At 36.0% G+C, this 7,366-nt stretch overlaps 1 non-coding gene across 1 annotated transcript; it reads left to right on the forward strand.

Moving 5' to 3' along the window:
- Window positions 1-1,296: 1,296 nt before the first annotated feature.
- Window positions 1,297-1,428, forward strand: LOC115843934 (small nucleolar RNA SNORA42/SNORA80 family). Its single transcript, XR_004035928.1, has one exon. It is a non-coding gene; the product is annotated as a small nucleolar RNA SNORA42/SNORA80 family (small nucleolar RNA).
- Window positions 1,429-7,366: the final 5,938 nt, after the last annotated feature.

Consider the following 7,366-nt stretch of genomic DNA (forward strand, 5'->3'; position numbering starts at 1 on the left):
TTTTGAAGGAAGGCTTATGGGTTTTTTTTTCCTATTCAATACAGAGCAAAGGGAGATTTGACCAATATTTAGCTCATCTGATACCATCGTCTCACCTGATTTCATTATGTCATGTATTTCCAATTGCACACATTAATCTGCAGCATCCTGCGATTTCCCAAAGTAGAAGTCATATTATGAAGTTAAAAGGCTTTTATCAAGGTATTATGTCTGTTTACCAATGAACATGTGAAATAAAATCATTGCTTTCTAAGTGAGGTCAAACCTCACGCTGGCAGGCAAATCACCCTGCCAAATCAGCACCACATCACGCAAATTTCTCAGACTATGCCACAGTGCAGAGATGGCATAGGGTCTGATCTGCTTTGGTAATGAATTAACCTCATCCATGAGTGTATTTATACTACACACCAGTCTGAGAGATTGTGTATTATAAATGATAAAAAAATGAATTGAGTTAAGAAAATTGTTATGATCTCCAAGGGTCCTTCAATGCCTGCATTATATGATTCTAAGACTCTTACCTAGAAAACATCTGATTTAATTGACCAAATATGTTTGTCTATTCAAATTAACAGATACTGCAGATGTGAATCCTGGACTGCAAATTGATAAAGTTAATTGTGTGAATGTTTTCTTTCCAGGCAGACAATCAAGAGAGTTAATCATTAAAAGCTTTTTGAAAATGGAGGTTATTGGATAATATAGTCTAATTATTCTACCTAAATCACAGTATTCTTGAATATTATTAACATTAGCCGTTTTTTCCACTTACCCTCTCATATTATTTTATTAGCCCAAACCTGATGTGGATAGACTCCTTCCAGCATTTTCAATCGTGAAAAGTTTTAAAAGGAACATCAATTGTATATAAATAAGGCTCCATATACATCCAATATTTAAGGGTAAAACAACATTAATAATATCTATTTTATATCTAATACCTCTCATTAGTTTTGCCTGAGGTTTTCCATGTCTTTTAAAATATCTTTTAATTCTTAAATTCCGCTTTCATCCTCCTTCTTCCAAGCAATTTATTTGTAGAAGAAACCAGGTAATTTATCCTATATAGTTTCATACACTCTGGAGATATTAATTTTTACTAAGAATTCAACCAAAATGCTATTCATACAATGCTAACCATTTAGCATCATATTTCACTTGTTATTTTTCCAAGGTTCTTTTACAGGATCTGATTTGATCCATTTGGTCCTTCCATCACAAGTAAAATCCTTAATGAGAATGGCACCCCTAGGGAACCGTAATGAGATACGAGGTTAAAGAAGCTATGTCAATGCATGGGTTTGGATTTATGGCAAGCCCGTTCCCCTGGGCCTCTCATAGTGTCCCATGTCAGAGCAAACTGGCCCCGAACCATTGCCTGGCCTCTGTCCGTAGGCCACAGGCACTGAAGTGGTTTGCACAGTGGAAAAGAAAAGGGGAAAAAAAAAAAAAGAAGTCAGGTCAGACTGGTCATATGTTTACCCTTAGTTGTTTGAGGTCGACTGCTAAAAGCTGAGTTGCCATCAAGGCGAGATCCCAGGGATGCTTATCAAACTTTAGTGGCAACAAGCAAGGCAAAATTATTTTAAAGGAATACTGAATTTTAATTCAGTATTTTAATACTGAATTTTAAAACTATGGAAGAAGCAAAGACAATAGGATGCAAATCAAGGGAAGATTTGAGCAAACAATTCAATAGAGGCATAGCCATAGCCAGTACAAGTATGTGGAAACAATTTTAAGGAATATTTCTTCCAAGGCCAAGTTTGAAGTTTTATATAAATCTTAACAGACTGGGCACATATTAGGTTACATTGGAAATCCAAATATTAATTTCCTAATTTTATGGAGAAAGTATTAAGCTCAGATTGATTTCTTATTTGAATAATTCTTTAATTTCAGCATACTGCTTTCAAATGATTTTAGTGTTTTTAATTCTAACATTCTATGTTGCCTAGACCAAGAAAAATATTAGTTTCAAAAACATATTTAGCATTCCCCAAAAAAACAATTTGATACCTACATAATCAACCAAAAGGATTTTTTTTTTAATTCTAAGTTCATTAATCAACCAAGTTTGGAATCCACTGCTTAGATCAGACCAAACCTCACAGTTCTACCTCTTTTTATTTTATTGTTTGTTTGTTGACATATTTAAATGATAGAGACCAGAAGTAACAAGATATACAGAAAATTTTTCTTATTTCGGAGTCAACCTTGTTTTTCAAACTTGGGCAACTTAGCTTCTAAGAGCCTCCCTTTCCTCTCCTTTAAAATAGAAATTAAAATACACACCTTAACCATGAGTATTAAATCAAATAATTTAAGAGACTGGATGGTAGTAAGTACTCAATAAATGCTAGCACTTAATCTTCTTTTAATCAGTAATGCATTGCTTAAAAAAACAGGTGCACTAATGGCTATATTTAATACAGGCATAATTTTGCCATTAATTATTTGTAAAAATAAAAGAAGCAATGAGTAGGTTTATTTTAATTCATTTTTAAACATATAGGTCTTGCTGTTGAGTTTATTAATTCATGCGTTTATGTTCAGGGTAAATTAGGGTCCTCTAGAGAATCAAGGGATATTTTTTCTTCAATAACAAATCATTTCTAAAAGGGAAACTTAAAAAGCATCTGCAAGCTTTGAAGATTATAACATTTGCTGGCGTAAACATGGGAGAATACATGTAATATATATTACTAGTGGTCTGTTGGTCAAAGAAGTCAGAAATGCTCCCAGAGGTAAAATAACTGTGAGAGGCGCATTTAACAACAAATAAAGTAGGAAAGAATTTTCCATGACCTTGTTCTTGTCTCTTCCAGTCTCAACTAGTACATTAATCACTCAGACAACGAGACGCACTAAACAGCTGGCCTGAACATCCTGTGAAGTCCTGGAGTTTTCATAATTGGTGTTGGCTAGTAGTGCTAGCCCAGGAATACTCAGGATGGCTACACTGAACGTGGAGATGCAAAAGATTTCTTCATTTGTCTGCTCCTCCGGGGAATCATTTGTTTGGAACCTGGAACCAACTGAGATTTTCTGTTATACAAGCAGCCTTTAGGTTATCCAACCACACTCAGCATGGGCTTGGCTTGCCAAGGAAAACCTCCCTGCTTCAAATTCTAAGATTTTCCTTTATACTTAAATTGCACATCTGGTAGCAGATTGCAAGCTTTTCAACCCCCACACAATTTCTACTTTTTCTGGGAAAGGGGATTACTAACCACGTAATTCAAACTAATATTATCTCTTTTTACAGAATTAATGAGAAGCTGTAATTACCAACACTGTTTACCTGCTACTCAGGGAGTATATTTCCAAGGCACATGAATTAGCCATCGTCAGCTTTATAATTAGCGTGTGACAACTTTAATTCCAAAGGCATGTTTAATCAGCAGCAACAGATGGAAATGTGCCTAGTGGTAAGTCATCCCCTTAACAGCTCCTGATAGCGAGTTTGTTCCACTGGCTCTGAATTATAAGCTATTTAGCATAGTAAGTGCTAAATTACTGGTAATATTCTCCATCTTTTTTGGGCTATCAGAGTTACAATACATGAAAGTAATTATAATCACTGACATGTATGAGTACTCACTACATACTAAACACTATTATTGTTTTAACTTAATGAAGACTCCAAATAACCTCTTATATTAGGTAATTTTAATATGCCCATTTTACAGGTGAGGGAATTGAGCCTAAGAAAATCAAAGTGACTTGCCAAGAGCTCCACAGCTCTTAGCAGTAGGGTCAAATATGGATTCACTATGATCGTGCTGTAATAAAATACCTTTGTTATTCTCAATCGTATGGGGCTGTTTAGTGGTTTGGATTCTGCTAAAAAATTTGTGTTATTTTGTGGATCTTATGATTACAGGATCCAGTTTTTCTAACTTTTCTCCTCACAAGGAGCAGTCATATACATAGAGGACAGCAGCTGTCTGCTTGGTCCTTTTATTAATTCTACAAACATGTATTGACTCAGAGTCAGTCACTGTGCAAAGTTTGGACTCACCATTATCTATCTTGAATAGCAGCTGCAGAAACTTTTGGGGAACCCTCTCAGAGATGTTCTTTCTACCTCCCAGAGATTCACTGAAGTTACCTTCACCAAGCCTACCATATATACAGCACCTTGTGACTTTACCTCCAGCCCCCATAAGCCAGCCCCTTCTAGGGTTTCACCACTGCAGGAAAAAGATGACCCAGCAGGCTCGGATCTCCATTTCTAAAGTTCCCAGACTTAAGATATCAAATCAGATGCAGGGAAGGGATGCCAAAGTTTAGGAGTTTGGAGCTCTTTGACCTCTCCCTATCAAAACACAATTTCTCCTTCCCCACTCTATCTCAGGGGACAGTATAGACTAAACATATCTAGACCTGGTACCAGTGATTTTTAAACCTATCCTAAACATTGAGATTATTTGAGGAATTTAAACAAAAACCTCAGCAAGTGTGCCCAAATCCATACCGGTTATTCAAAATCTCTGGGGGTGTGGCCTGCACGTCTCTCCCTGTGAAAACCTCCTCATGTAAATGTCATGTCTAGCAGGGGTTGGGATGTATAGCTTTAGACATTCAAGCACAGAGGGTTCTTTAATGTTTTTCTGAAGAAAAAAGTTGTTGTGTGTTTATATTAAATCCCAAAAGTCATGGGTAAATTGCCTGTAACGGTCATTTCTTAGGCACAGAAAGTGGAATCTGAAAATGTTCTGGCCCCTACAATGATTCTGAGGGGGTTTGTCCCCTCTAATTTAGAATGTGTTGTTGTTAGAGAAATGACGACTGCCATGTGATCACACAAATACCACTTTCATTTCTTTGTAATTAACCCCGGGATGACTTTTATTCATTTTGGAAATGTAGAAATATCTAGCTGCCAAACATGGTTTAATAGCCTTAGAATTAAAAAAGAATACATTACATTTTTTTCCTTTTTTGGTTGTCAAAGATCATTGGCTTTTTGCCCCTTCGCTCGGTTAATGAATAGTAACTCTAGGATGTTCAGATCCATTGCCTGATCTTTCCACCCTTGGTGAAATTCTTTAAAACATAGGCACATGTGCCCACATACACACACACACACACACACACACACACACACACACACACACACTTCATATCATGTTAGTAATAAAGGGCCTTTAGAGATCTTTGATTTACAAATGGGGAAACATGCATTATCTTTCACATAGATTGATTCGTTTACAGCCACATACGTAATGTGAATTTTACAGTTTAGACTTAATTGAACTGATTCACTGACAGTCAGGTATATGTTAGTAATACAACCCAAATGTAATTTTTAATGTACCAGGCCATCTCCCTGAATATGAATAATGAAACTATCCTTTACATTACTAGGTGGCCTATGGACAAAATTAGACTATTAGCTAAGATTATAAAATAAGTAATTCATCTAAAAAAAGTAAAATGTATCATGAAATCACTATTTTGTGCTGCGCACTCAATAATTAAGTAAAAACAATAAAACATACCAACTAATTCGACTTGGTCATGTGGGATAATGCACAGGTATGCATTTCCTTGCCACAAGACACTGAAACTTTTTATAAACCAAAAGGGGGAAATAACCACTTAAATATAACAATGATACAAATAATATTATTTCTACAGTGTGTTGTCAGTGTTTTATAAAGGATGAAAGGATGCCTTGAAGTAGATCCTTTGGCATTGTCCCCTTCTCTCCAAGGCCACCTTTATGTGTGTATGTGCATAGGGTCCTGCGTACAGAAGTGTCCATTCTTCGTTCAATACTCTTCTGTCACCATCTTGAATTCTTAATATAAATAAGGACTTTGTATTGTTATTTTGCATAGTCCATACAAATTATGTAGCCATCCCCCTTCACCCCTGCTCTTTACTCTTGAAACTAACAAGTTTATGCCCCTGATGTCTCTGATATTTCTCAGCTTAAGCTCAAAGCTTGATGGCGGAACTTGACCCTTGACTCTCTCAGGCAAGATCAACACTTATTTCCTCTTGCTCTGTGCTCCTGACCACTCCTGATGTTCTCAACACCTCATCAACCTCAGGAAACCTGAGGACACAATCCAGGGGCAGGGCTCTAACCTATGACGCCTGCTGGGTTTGCTCACACTCCCCTTATCACCCACTCAAGCAACTGATAAGAATCAAGCCATTAATTAAAAATTGGAAATGATTCCTTACAAAATGCAGTACACAAAGGGATACATACATATTTTCCATGCTTTTCTTTTATAACGTTGCACCTCACATTTAATCTTTACAGTTAGTATTCTTGTTCCTCTGACAACACACTAAGAAGCCATCTCGGAGTTACCCATTCTTCTCGCTTTAATCTTGGTTCTATTAGCTTCAGTGTCAGAAAATGATATGTTCTTTTTCCTCAAATTCTGGTCGGATACTCCATTTCCAATCTTACTATGGCACACAAATGCAGAGTCATTCTAATGGTGAAAATGCTTTTTCTTTCCATGAAAAGAGGCATAGGCATATTTTCTCTTGTTAAAAAAATAATTTCTTAAAAGGCAACCAGCTCATTGGATTGGGGTGATTGAAGCATTTCGCCCTAACAAAATGACTTAATCAACACACACACACACACACACACACACACACACACACACACACACTCCCCAACTGGGAAATTAATGGAGCCTATATTCAAGATGTTTAGTATTTTCAGACATGCTGGCAAATTGAACTATCAAGGACAGAGCTGCAAACAAGAAAATCATCTCACAACCATTTTATTAATATAAAGGAACACTTCAATATGTGAAGAGTCCTAGATTCAGAAACAGTCTGTGAATATTTTCTCAAGGATATCATTTGAATCCCATGAAAATATGTGTAAGAAATAAGAGCAAATGGGAGAGGATACAGAGGTTCTGTGAATATTATCCAGGCTGCAGTTAGGTTTCTATGTCATTGATCCTACATTCAAAATAAAATTCACTCTCCCCAAAATGATTGGCATTTATTTTTTCTCAGATTATACACACTCTTATTTTTTCCTCGGACTATACACAGTCTTATTTTTTCCTCATCAAGCTGTTAATATCATAAGATATTATTTAAAACATCCTTTCTTGTTTTATTAAACTTTTGAAAAGCTAATCTGCAGGCAAATAATTGTGTGTGTCTGCAATTGTAAAATTGTTATCTGCAGAGTCAGTTTCTGTGATCTAAAACTCTGGAATTCTATTCATTTGTGTGTGTGTGTGTGTAATTCCTAAGTGCTCAACTATGCTAACACTCTGCTATATTATGAAAGTATTTATTGCTAAGATGGTCTTATTACATGATTCAAACAAGTCAAAGTCAATTTAAAGACAGCTCTTGAGCA

Source organism: Globicephala melas, chromosome 7 (assembly GCF_963455315.2).
Source record: "Globicephala melas chromosome 7, mGloMel1.2, whole genome shotgun sequence".
Taxonomy (NCBI): Eukaryota; Metazoa; Chordata; class Mammalia; order Artiodactyla; family Delphinidae; genus Globicephala; species Globicephala melas.